Below are 13154 nucleotides of genomic sequence, written 5' to 3' on the forward strand. Positions count from 1 at the left end.
CAGGGGCAGACAGGGCAAGCAGAGGTTTCCAAGTGTTCCAGATCTTGTTTAGCTTGGTTGTATCCTAGTCCCCAAAACTTGGTCTCAAGAGCAGCCCCTCCTAGAGACTTCCAAACAGAATTTGGAATAGGGTTAATTATAATGGCTTGCTATAGTTAGGATTGTTCTGCCTTTGGGCATAGAACTACAGCCTTAAGTGCATTGTATGTTTTTGTACTCTGTCCCCTTTGTCATACTGTTTCAAGCGCAAGGCCATGTTGCAGACAAATGGGTGCAAGAAAATATAGTTTATCCTATTGGCTTCTGTAACCAATTTCTGGATCACAAGCACACTGAGTTTTAATGTGATGAAAGAGGGTTTATTTCAGGAAGCTTTTAGTCAAGATCCAGTGTCATTGAAAGTAAAAAGTGGAATATGGCTGGAGAAGCAATTTCAGTATGCCTACTAAGAAATTTTGGCAAGGGCATTTAAAAAGCCCTGAATGCTGACTGTAACTCAAGGCAAGACCTTCAAAGTCTTTCAGTTGTATGTGATGGCAGATGTACCGGTAGGAGCTTTGATTTGAACAGTCCTTCTAAAGCAGGGGTGTCAAACTCAAATTCATCGGGGGCCGCATCAGCAGTTTGGTCACCCTCAAAGGGCCGGTTGTATCTGTAGGACTATGTGTCCACTCTTTATTATCATAAATTACTGTCACTGCATTCAATTATTACTGTTTTTTTTTAATAATGTAAGTAATAACTAGCTCTGAAAGCAGAAACATAGTCAGAATAATGGCAAGTAGATATTCAAATGTACAATTATTGTACAATTTATTGAAAAATGATTTTTGGTAACTGCACTGGGTGGTGGAGGCTCGCTAGGGTTTCATGCAGGACCTTTGCAGAGCTACTAGTACCTGGAGATGCTGGGGTCCTTCTGCATGCAGGACAGATGTTCTGCCAGTGAGCCACCACCCTTCACCAAAGGGACTGGCTGAGGTTGACTCACTGAAGCTGCTCTCCTGGTTCCAGGGTTTAAGGGCCAGAAGTATAAAGCAGCATCCTATGTTTCTGAGGAGAGGGAGAGGGAGGGGAGAGGAGGGGAGGGGAGGAAGGAAGGAAGGAAGGAAGGAAGAAAAGAGGGAGTGGGAGGGAGAGAGGAAGGAAGGAAGGAAAGAGGGGAGAGAAAGAAGAGTAGGAAATAAGGAAGAGAAGAGGAAAGAAAAAGAAAGAGGGAGAGAAGACGGAAAGGGAGAAAGATGGAAGGAAGTAGAGGGAAAGAAAGAATAAGAATGAGGGAGAGGAAGAAAGTTGAGAAGGACGGAAGGAAGAAAGGAAGGAAGGAAGGAAGGAAGGAAGGAAGGAAGGAAGGAAGGAAGGAAGGAAGGAAGAAAGAAAGAAAGAAAGAAAGAAAGAAAGAAAGAAAGAAAGAAAGAAAGAAAGAAAGAAAGAAAGAAAGAAAAGAGGGAGCAGGAGGGAGAGAGGAAGGAAAGAGGTGAGAGAAAGAAGAGTAGGAAAGAAGGAATAAAGAAGGAAAGAAAAAGAAAGAGGGAGAGAAGACAGAGATAAAGAAGGAAGGAAGGAGAGGGAAAGAAAGAATAAGAAGGAGAGAGAGGAAGAAAGAAAGGGAAGGGGGGGTCGACGCCTTGATCCAGCGCCAGAAAAGAGCGTGAAGGGACCCGGGGCAAAAAGCATTTCCCCGGCCCCAGCTGTTTGTCGGCGCTTTGTTGGCGCGCCGCTTCAGCAGCAAGGTCCCACTGCTGGGTCCTGCTGGCTGGGGCGCTCGGCGGGCCACATGACGAGGTCTGGCGGGCCGGATTTGGCCCCCGGGCCTTGTGTTTGACACCCGTGTTCTAAAGCTTTAGCAGGGCTGTCATACAGCCAAAATCTCTCAGGGGCTAATGTCAGTCTATGCATTACAAAATAGCCATAATATCCTGTCAAGAAAATGAGTGGAATTTCATTATTTTGTTGTTCTGAGATTGCATTGTGTTAATTTTTGTCTACAAGCCAGGTTTCAGAACTGTGTTTTTCTTAGAAATACACTGTTTTTATATCATTTTATAAAGCTCCCAAGTGATACCATCAATACAGGGCCATAGTTAATTTGAAAGTACCTGAAATGAGCATACTTAGCACCAGGCTCATTCTGAAAGAAATGTCTCCTTAGCTGCCTGGGGCGGTATTGATATAGTTTTAAAAGGCAAGCATGACCCTGTGAAGGATGAGTGGCATCTTTTAGACCAGGGATGGAGAACCTGTGGCCCTCCAGATGTTGGACTCCAACTCCCAAAAGCTCCAGCCAGCATTGCCAATGGTGACAAATGATAGGTGTTGTAACCCAGCAACATCTGGAGGGCTACAGGACAGCAACCCCCTCCCCTTTAGAACCTATTCAGGCTTCCACTTCTCTTAAAGGTAAAGGTAAAGGGACCCCTGACCATTAGGTCCAGTCATGACCGACTCTGGGGTTGCGCGCTCATCTCGCATTATTGGCCGAGGGAGCTGGCGTATAGCTTCCAGGTCATGTGGCCACCATGACAAAGCCGCTTCTGGCAAACCAGAGCAGCACATGGAAACACCGTTTACCTTCCCGCTGTAGCGGTTCCTATTTATCTACTTGCATTTTGACGTGCTTTCGAACTGCTAGGTTGGCAGGAGCTGGGACCAAGCAACGGGAGCTCACCCCGTCACAGGGATTTGAACCACCGACCTTCTGATCAGCAAGCCCTAGGCTCAGTGGTTTAACCACAGCGCCACCTGGGACCCTTCCACTTCTCTTACTGGACTGGTATTAGGTGCAAATGCTCCTGTTTTTGTATCTGTATATGTCCTTGTTCCTGCTCTTTTCATTCTCCTCTGTTGTGGAGCTCAAGCGATTTTCCCTTCTCACTGGATCCTGCTTGGGAGCAGCTTTCTTTTCTCTCAATGTAAATGCTGGCATCTATTTCACATCCTTCACTTTTATCATCTTCAAGTTCTTTGGACAGACTTCTCAACAGCATGCTCATACAGTAGCTGTGATCATTTTGTTGAATTCAAGACAGAATTCAACTCTGGCAACTCTGATGACCAGTTCTCAATAGAATAGCAACTTAACTAAAATCAAAGGAAGAAACAACAAATTGAAGACAAACTCTTTTGTCTCTGTGTGTGTTTATGTCCATAAATGCCGCAGGAATACATAGGGAATATTCCTTTAGGAGGAGGTGAAATAGGCGAGCAACATCAGGGTGGTTAAATCCTCCATGTTCTGTTTGACATCTTGTACATATCACTAAAACCACAATATGCATCCTAAGACATTTTTAACATGGGGTCAGTGAGTGGTTATAAAATGAGATATGAGTTTTCAAGTTCATTTGCTTCAAGAAGAGTGCTGCTTTAGACAGATCTAACCTTCCATTTCTTCATTGTTTTACTAGCATTAGTAAAAGCAAGGTCAAATAAACAAGACAGAGACTTTTTGACACTAAACAAGACCCCAGTCTCTTTTCTGACCTTAAAAAGATGGTGGAAAGCATTCTGTGGACATCAATCATCTTTAGAAAGATAAGTATTGGTTTCTGCTAGTAGAAAATGTTTGTGTCCTACAGAATATGGATCAGAGGTTACTTGCATCATTGCTGTTGATGCTTGAATGTTTTAAAACTGTCTCTTTTACCGAATTTTGTTTACAGAGGCAAGTGTGTCTAAAGAAAGCCATCATGCCTGTGGGCACCTGCAGAAGATAAACACTGCTTCGTGTGTGCTTCCTGCAGTTCCTAAAGTGAAAACCTTTACACCTAGTTCATGCCCCACTCTGCATGGCATTTTAGAAGAACATGTTTTTTAAAAAAACAACACTTTTCATTTTTGCTAGTTCCAAAAAAAGTGTTTTCTTTTATTATAAGACCTGCTTAAGGGTAAATAACCTTTTATTGCTTAGGCATGACTGGAAAGGTGAAGATTACACTCTCTTATCTGATTTTTAAAAACAAGTCATTGAAAATATTGTTATGAGTTATGTACAGCAAACTTCCCATGTTGTCTACGTTCAGTGAAGGGTCAGAATTTGAGCAAACTCATAAACTCCTGAATTTAGCAAGAGCTGGGAGTAGCACCAGCCAGCTTTCCCATGAGGCTAGCCTGGTGATGGTGGGTCACTGAAGAAATAATGGTGCTGATGGCCAGTCATTAGCCCCTCAGTTGAAGTCATCAAGCAGGCAGCAGGCTTTGCCAGGCATAGAGGGAGGTTGCCAGGGTAATGGGGAAAGGTGGGTGCCCTTTTACAACACAGATTTTTGGGAGCAGGAGCTTCTGGGAAGAAGGAGCAGGAAGTGGGCAGAACTTCATGCAGGGACTGAAGGGCAGCAGCCATACTGGTTGTCTGGAGCAGGCTGTTACCGAAAAGGGGGGGGGGGCACTTAAGATGCCTCTGAATCCAATGCTGCGCTGCTGGGAAGGACAAGCCCCTCTTGGGAAGTAAATGCTGTGAACTCTCCATAAACTCAGGTGTAAATATGTGCTGATAAACCATATTTCTTAAAGGCACTAGTCACTATGCCTTGATTTCTCAACAGAAACACAAGACTCTTGAAATCGCTTGCTACCACTCAGCAGAGATTGGGGTGGCTTGAAACAATATTGAAGTGAATTCGGTCAAATGGGGAGCAGCAAATCACCTCCCTTTCACATAACTTGAGTTGTGCAAAGAAAATGTCGAAGAAGGGACATTAAGCAATCCACACACGTTATCTTACAGTATTTATATGTTGGACAGTTTCAGTTGCTCTGCTCTGCCTAAAATGACACTGGCACATAGCCCCAATTGAACCTAACAGATAGCTCAGTTAAAAATCTAACCACTGGCTCGTCTGCTAATAATAAGAGGATTTATTAATCTGTGACAAATACAATTGGTTTGAACTTTTTTTAGTGGGAGGACATGAACCGCATTAAAAATTGGAAAACACTTAGGCATATGAACACAATGAAGCAGGGCAAAGATGAAGTAGGGATTAGAACACCAGAGCTGCTTTCAATAGAATGTTGTACCACAAACTTCAAAGAAAATCAAAATTGCACAAACTTCGACTACTTTGGTGGAATCCAGTAATATAGAAAGCACTGGTTTATTCTGAGAAATTTCCAACAATATACATGGTGTGACAAATGAGTCATATTGGGTTTTGTCTGACTAGGTCTTACTCTGAGTAGACCTATTGAAATCAATGGAAAAAAACAAATATGAGGTAGATGTGTGTGTGCACATGTGCTTGCATGCAATTTGGAGGAGGAATGTGATCTGATAGGGGCTATATTATTTGAGGAATTAATTTGTCTCCATATGCAAGGCAGGGGGAGCTTTTAATAAAAAATGACTTAGGTAAGAGGCTTATTTCTTCCTAACACTATAATCTCAATTCATAAAATTTATCTACACAAATAGTTGCTGCTAACACTTCAAATCGTCATAACATACCTGAGAAAATAAATATGTTACTAGGACCATTCATAATTTTATCACACATTATCCCCTTCTTCCTAAGACGCTAATAAACAATAGTTACAATAAACTACTAGGCAGCATTTACCAACCCAGTGCCCTTCAGATGCTTTGAACTACAATTCCCATTAGCTCCTGCTACCATGGCCATTTTAGCTGTAGTTGAAAGTTGTAGGACAGTAGGCTGGCACAGGCTCATTTAAGGTGAAGCAAAAAGGGGCTAACTGAGACCAAGACTCTGCAGGCCAAGTTCAAACTCTACCCACACTGGCTGTCCCATGAGCCTTTGGGGTAGGACAGACTGCAAATAATATGCTGGTGCAAAATTAAAAGCAGGTGACAGTTTTACTGCTTTAAGTTGCCATGGTTAATATAGTTTTGGGATTGTGGGTGGAGAGTCCTTTAGGACAGCCTGTCTTGCAATAAAAGGGGATTTGTTTTATTTTTAGGAAACAAAGCACATATTGTGGTATTAGAAGTTTTGGTGACAGTAAATTACAAATATTTCAATGCCATGTTCTGACTAAATACTTTGTCATTAGGAAAAATATGTTCGACATTAAAAAAAGATGTGGTTTAACAGTTGGAGAGATGTGTTTTCAAAACACCTGGAATCGTTTCGGATTTGATGCTGGCTAGTGCTGTAAATGCAAGGAACAAAAATCTGTTCTCATTTACATTTGTGGAAAACTGGAGAGTTGCTTTGAAGTGAAAGTGACGAAACTGAAATAAGTGTTTTAGCAATGAGTAAGGAGAGGACCTGTATATTGCATGGTCAATCTTTGTGCTGTTTGCAGACACACATTTTCTCCCAGAAGCAGTCTCTCCTGGTAGCAGTGGGAATACTAAGTGTAGGTGACAAGGAGATTTATGCCTGATGTTTCATTTTAAAGAGGTGAGTGTTCACTTATTGTTGATTCAGCAAAGAAACAGATCAGACTGGGAATTATGTCAGAGTTGGGAGCTTCACCCCTTCCTGGTTCTCAACCAAGTGCTAAACAGGACAGGTGCTTCCATATGCTTCCCCTCCTCCTGAGTAGTCAAGCACTTTGGGGGGTGGTGCAGAAGCTCCTGTTCAGCTTGCCATCTCCTCTGTGGCCCAGAGGAAGCAGTGTGAGTGTGTGTCTGTGAAAGAGAGAGCTGACCAGGAACCTAGACAGCTGATGTGGTGTCCAAATCAAGTGGCACTTCAGGGTCACTGGCAAGGTGGAGATGTGCTGGGGGTCCTGCTCCTTATCCAATGAGAATTCAGGTTCCAGTGTTGGGCAAGGATAACCTCTGATCCTTATATGGCATAAAATTCAGGTGTGTGCTCAAAGACATCAGTGTGGCATGGGCTGAATGTTTTGCTGCCTTTGGTAACCTGTTTTTTTTTGGGGGGGGGAGAGAAGATGTATTGCTACCTCCTCTGGCAGTTTTGCAACTTGTTCCACTTTATTTTTGTTCGATAGAATTCAATGGGCGCTACTGACAGCCATAGTCTTCGCCCAGAAGCCAGGTCTACCCAAGCCTCACTGCCTCTCACTCACCTGATGTACCAGAAATGCTATACCTGTTCTAGTCATGTTTATTTGGAGCATTTACTTTTCATACACCCATCCCTGAAAAATTCCTGTAGACACCCATGTGCTAATCTACTAAATTATTTTCTTCATTACAACTGGCAATGGTCATTCTGATGTGCTTGGCATTTCGTATAAGTATTCCATGGGTCTTATGTATGTAAAGTCTGATTCATCACCAAATTATTCAGCACTTTATCAAAAGCCTTGGCCATTATGCTAAAGTGGGAACGGTGGATCAGGATACAGAAGTGACTCACATATTCTGATTTTGTGTAAAATATGAAGCTGGTAGTCATGCATACCCCACCCACATTTATATGTGTGGGCATCAGACGGCAGCCAGCTCACACATCTCACTGTTGTGTGTATGTTCATGTTCAATTGTCCCTTTTAGGGCATACGACTTAAGTGTGAAAAGTGGGCATGGAAGTCCCTGCTGAAGACAGTTTATGTGAACTTGCCCACCCAAAGATTTGCACCTGAACATGTGCAGTCTGTAGCCCAGCGGTATTAGTCCTAAAGCAGCTTCAGTCTCCAAAAGCCACAGAAGCATCCTTGCAACCCTCCCAAGACTGCTTTTTGCCAATCAGCCAATTTTTTTTTTATCAGGTTGAGTTCTCCATATCTTCCCAGTCAAAACAACATGTTCTTGGTCTATACCTTGCATCCAGATGTTTAGGGTACAGGCATGGGGACTAGCCCTCAATCCAAGGCTGGTTCCAGGTTTGAGCCTCCCCACCTTCTTCTGGTGGGCTTCTCCCAAATTCATGATCCATGACAGCAGCAGCAAACAATACCAATTCTATTGTGAGTGTCACATACTTTGGAGCCACCAATTTCTGCCAATTCAGTGCTGAGCTAGATTCAAGTTTTTACTGTGGTCCTGAGGCATCTGAGAAGCCTCTTCTCCCCTCACATCTCACTATGATCCCATAGATCTGCAGAGGAGGACCTGTTGATGGTGCCACACACCCTTGTCAGTAAAGCCTGCTGTGACTCAAGGTTTTTGCATTGCACCAGCTGAAAGGACTTCAGCTCACACAAGATTTCCACATCCTCTCCTCTGCACACCCCACACCCTGAAATCTGCTCTGGGTGGTTGGGGGACTTCTTAGGGTGCATGAGGACTGCATGGAGCTCAAGGAAGGGGAAGACATGTACCACAAGCAGACGTCAATTTGGCTAATATTGCCTATCATTCATGAATTGTAGCATATGTTCAATATTCAGCTTGTATGGGATACATAAATTGCACTACTTATATTCCAACTCCTACATATAAGTATGAACTGATGCAGGGCTATTGTTCTTAAAGAAAGTCAGCAGGTTATCTCATTGTGATTGCTAGAACTTAAAATGGAAGGTGTGTTAACACGGCAAGACCTCTTCTATCAAAAACAGCCATGAATCAGAGTTTCCAGACTTTGGTGACTCTTTCATGGTGTCTAATTTCAGTGAAAGAAATAAAAGGAGGATAGACTAATTATATAAACATTCTTGAAAACAAGTGTCACAAAATGTTGAGAGAAAGTGAGACTGTCAATCACTATTTAGAGAATAGAAATGGAAGGTTTTCAGGTTAACGCTAAAAGAAAGCATGACTCATTATTCTGCAAGAATATGTCATCTGTGTCACAGAGAAGACTCTGATACCAGGCCAAGTAAGTCTACTCACGACATGGGCAAAGTACAACTATATTGCATATATACTCTATAAGCTGTCAAGAAGGTTATCACAATTCCTCTCATGCTCTCCATCTCCCATAAAAGGTAGGACCAGCAGAGAGACACGTTGTGTAAATTACACAAGAACAGCATGGCCACCACCATTTTAGCTGGACACATGAAAATCCAGATTCATGGCATATTAAAGAGGAAGCAACAGACCTATGTCAGTTTCTTTCTAATAGCCAAACACTATTTAGACAGAGCAATCAGATGTAGGTGAGACCATGCAAGAGAAAGGAGTAACAACTCCACAATTCTATGTGGGCGAAGTGATCTCACAAATGACTGCCTGCCTGAACTGCAAGCTTTGCTCCTTGCCGCTGACTAAATTTGTTGCAGCCCCATCAAATGCTCAGATTGCTGAACGTACTTAGCATAGCTGCCAAGTTATCCCTTTTTTAAAGGGATTTTCCCTTATGCTGAATAGGCTTCCTCGCGAGAAAAGGGAAAACTTGGCAGCTATGGTACTTAGCCATCACCACAAGGGATGCAAATGGGGTCCCAAATGGCACGTGAATGATTGTTTACTACCTATTTTAAGACATGTAATATTGCTGAAGGCATGGATGTGTCAGGGAGAAGCCCCTGTCCTGGCTGCTAAGGCAAGAGAATACTTAGCAATCCTTATCCACAACCAAGGGCAGGGTGAGTTGTATTTGTATCTAAAAGCCCTTCCAGTGGCCTTCTACAGGGTGGAGCCTGTAATGTTGAAAAATGTTCTTGTTGTGTGAGCGGAAGTCCTTTCAGCTGGTGCAATGCAAAAACCTTGAGTCACAGCAGGCTTTACTGACAAGGGTGTGTGGCACCACCAACAGGTCCTCCTCTGCAGATCTATGGGATCGTAGTGAGATGTGAGGGGAGAGGAGGCTTCTCAGATGCCTCAGAACCACAGTAAAAACTTGAATCTAGCTCAGTATTGAATTGGCGGAAATTGGTGACTCCAAAGTATGTGATACTCACATGATATTAGAGAGGAATGGTGCCATATACCGATACTGGTAGTCAATTTTGAAACATTACTCTTGGAATTGTGTTTTTTACAAGGCAAACCACAGCAATTTTGCCATTGTTTTTTCGAAGGATGATGAAAGGGTTACTTATGAGAAGAACAGTGTGAGCTGCTGTTAGCTTTCTGCTAATCTTTAGATTACCCATTGATTTCTAGCTGATACCTGAGCACCCTCTTCTACAGAGCCTTCTGTAAAGGTTTATGCTTGGCTGCGTTCCTGATGTTGACATCATTCTTTTTTAAAAAACCTCTTGGGTGCTAATGTTATTAGATTGGGTCTCAGATGTTGTGCTTAAGTGCAAGTGTGTAATTAATCAGGCAGATCATTCATGACCAATTACACAAGAGAGAGAAACCTCCTGCTTTGATGTGGAAACCTGCTCGTCTGTTTCTCAGTTCAGCTCACTGTCCTTCAAGCATACCCACCCTTACTACAGTGTTTCAGCATCAAGTATTCAAATGGTATGGTTAAGAAAGAGCTATGAATGTTTTGAGAATTGCAATACTTTGCTGTTTTCCAGATGTAGTGTGATGGGCAAAGAAAACTTCAAGAGGAGTTTTATTTTGTGACTTTGAGTTCCATCCAACAAAGTTTTCCCCCAAAGAAGTGACTTCTGCTCATGCAGCAGTACTTTCTGCCCCCCCTTACCCTGCCCCCACCTCTGATCTGGGCTTTCCCCCAACCCTCCTGAGCAGATTTGGTGTGGTAGGTAGGAGAGGTGCAGAGGGCATGGGGGGGGTAAGGAGAGGGAGAGGAAGTTATTTTGCATAATTCTTTTTGCTAACATTTTGAAGATACTCTGAGAAAAAAGATTCTACATAAACTAGAGGAAACTAAACTATAGAATTGTGCATTAAAAAAACCAAACTGCTGGATCCAGTTTGCTTTCCCCTGTGGCAGATGGAGAACAGGATTTAATGCAATGAATTACACAAATCTTTAAGTGATAGATGTGGCAGGCCCATGGCACGCATTGTATTCTCTGTGAGCTGTGAAATTATATATGTGTGTGTGTGTGTGTGTGTGTGTGTGTGTGTGTGTGTGTGTGTATACACGCACACTATTTGGATACAGGCTGGACCTTTCTCATATTAATTGAGACCAAAGGAAAAGCCAAAGCTTTCAAATGCTATTAGTTAATTGCTTTCCTCTCTTGCAATCCAACTCTATCCCATTAAGTAGTGCTTCAGCTCCAGAAATAGTCTCATTTATTTCATTGGAGCAAATAGGGAAGCAATGAACTTCTCAGTTTAGGTTAAATTGCAGAATCTGCCCTTATAAAAAAAAAGTTGCCTTGACCTTTAAAGTTGGTTTGTAACATTCCTTTATTTTGTTATCAAAATCTAACCATGTGGAGTTTATCCAGGGTATTTGGTCTTTTCTCTATCTGCAGCTTAGAGCTTAGGGAACTTCTCTTCTGCTTATGAATGAACTCAGTCGTGACATCTCTCTCTCTCTGCTGCTGCTGCACACGTTATGGCTGCTTTAAATCTCTCCACATGGTCACTGTTTCAAGGCATCAAGCAGCTCAGTCTCGGCGGCTTGCCATGCAGATTGGGTGGTGTGTGTTGCTCATTGCCAATCTTAACCCCCCCCCCAAGGTTGTGGTGCATGGAGAAAACAACAACCTGCTGAGATGCTGCATAAACAGGAAGGGCAGTGGACAATCATAGCTGTGCATTGGATCTTCAGGGATATGGCAGGATCCCTAAATCTCTTTGCTTTGCCCAGCAATATCATGAAAAATAGGCCATTTGGTTTTCAGAAACTATCTATTTAAACCACAACTGTGCCATTTTATCTGGCCTTTCTAGGCCACACACACTTCTGAGACATAGCCATTCTCATCCTTGCTTGGCACCCTACTTGAGCATTTTCACCTGGCTGGAACATATTCTTGAACTCCAGTCATGCTTCCTGCTTGCCTGGATGGAGGATAGAGAGTGATGGGTGAACGGCCTCCTGTACAAAGGGAAAAGTCGCATATATTGCTTTGTCCCCTTTTGCCTCTGGCCCTGCACAGTTTGCCCAGAAGGGAATGTGTCACCTGAGCTGGAAAAAAGACTCCCCTGGCCACAAACCATCATTCATACAGACAATAGCTCAGTCAGTAGAGCATGAGGTCGCAGGGTCACAGGTTCAAGCTCCATGTTGGGCAAAGGATTTCTGCAGGCAAGAGATGGACTAGGTGACACTCAGGACCCCTTCCAACTCTACAATTCTATGAATATGAAATACAAACAGTCATCTGTGGGTGGAAACCAAACAATACACAGAGAGAACATAATCTAACATTACACTAAAACTGATTATGCAATTGTAGCAGAGGAATTTCTGTAATAGATAAGAGTAGAAAAAAGTTTGAATAAAAACACTGTGGAGGTGTGAGTGGGAAGTCAATTTGTTTATTAGATTTGAAGTCAAATTGTGAATTTCAGAAATTTAATTTAAAATTATAATACAAGAAATAATAACAAACCACAAATAATAACTAAAACCACAAACCGACCCAAGAACCTGAGGATCTATGGGTGACAATAGAATAGAGGGCCCTTTCTGTCATAACCCTCTCAATGATCTCCTAGCTGCACCTACTTTTTATTTTCCCAGCCCCCTTGCCCTGTCATGTGTTTAATTTGTTGTTTTATGTTCTATCAATACATTATTTTAAGTCATTAAATCTTAAATTGCTTCATTTCTTGTTTTGAGCCGCTTTGACAACTTTAGGAACACATTCCTACGGATGAAGCTGACCTGTACTGAGTCAGACCATTGGTCTAACTAGCTCAGTATTGACTGACAGTGGCTTTCTAGGGGTTTTGAACAAGAGTCTCCCCCAGCCTTAGAGTTGCTGGAGATCAAACCTGAGCTCTTTTGCATGCAGTTCCAGTGCTCTACTAATGAGCCACAGGCTGTCCCCAATAACTTTATTACAGGGCAGGCTATAAATGTTGCAAATGAATAATAATAAAAACATTAAAAACATATGCTCACATTATTGATATGGACATATCTTATGGCATGCATTCTGGGCTGAACTAATGTAGCATTTCAGCATGTCCCCAAATTTCATAGAAACAGCACTAGCTGGTAGCCTAGAACTGCACAAAAACAATTTCTGTTTCCTATAGAATAATAAACTTGGCCCAAAACAGACTTTTGTGCCAAACAGTATTTTATGCCAAACAGGCTTTAATGCCAAACTTCAGGCTAAAATAAGTACTAGCAGCTGATCGGTAAAATTGCAAGCTATGCTGGTTTCAACAAGAATGGCTCTTGGCCCTTAATTAGAACATTCTGTAAAATTACTGGTGGGGCAGTCATCTGAAAATGTTTTATTCTTACAGTAATTGCTGTACCAAAATCCTGCTCTGCCTCCTC

Source organism: Zootoca vivipara, chromosome 8 (genome assembly GCF_963506605.1).
Source record: "Zootoca vivipara chromosome 8, rZooViv1.1, whole genome shotgun sequence".
Taxonomy (NCBI): Eukaryota; Metazoa; Chordata; class Lepidosauria; order Squamata; family Lacertidae; genus Zootoca; species Zootoca vivipara.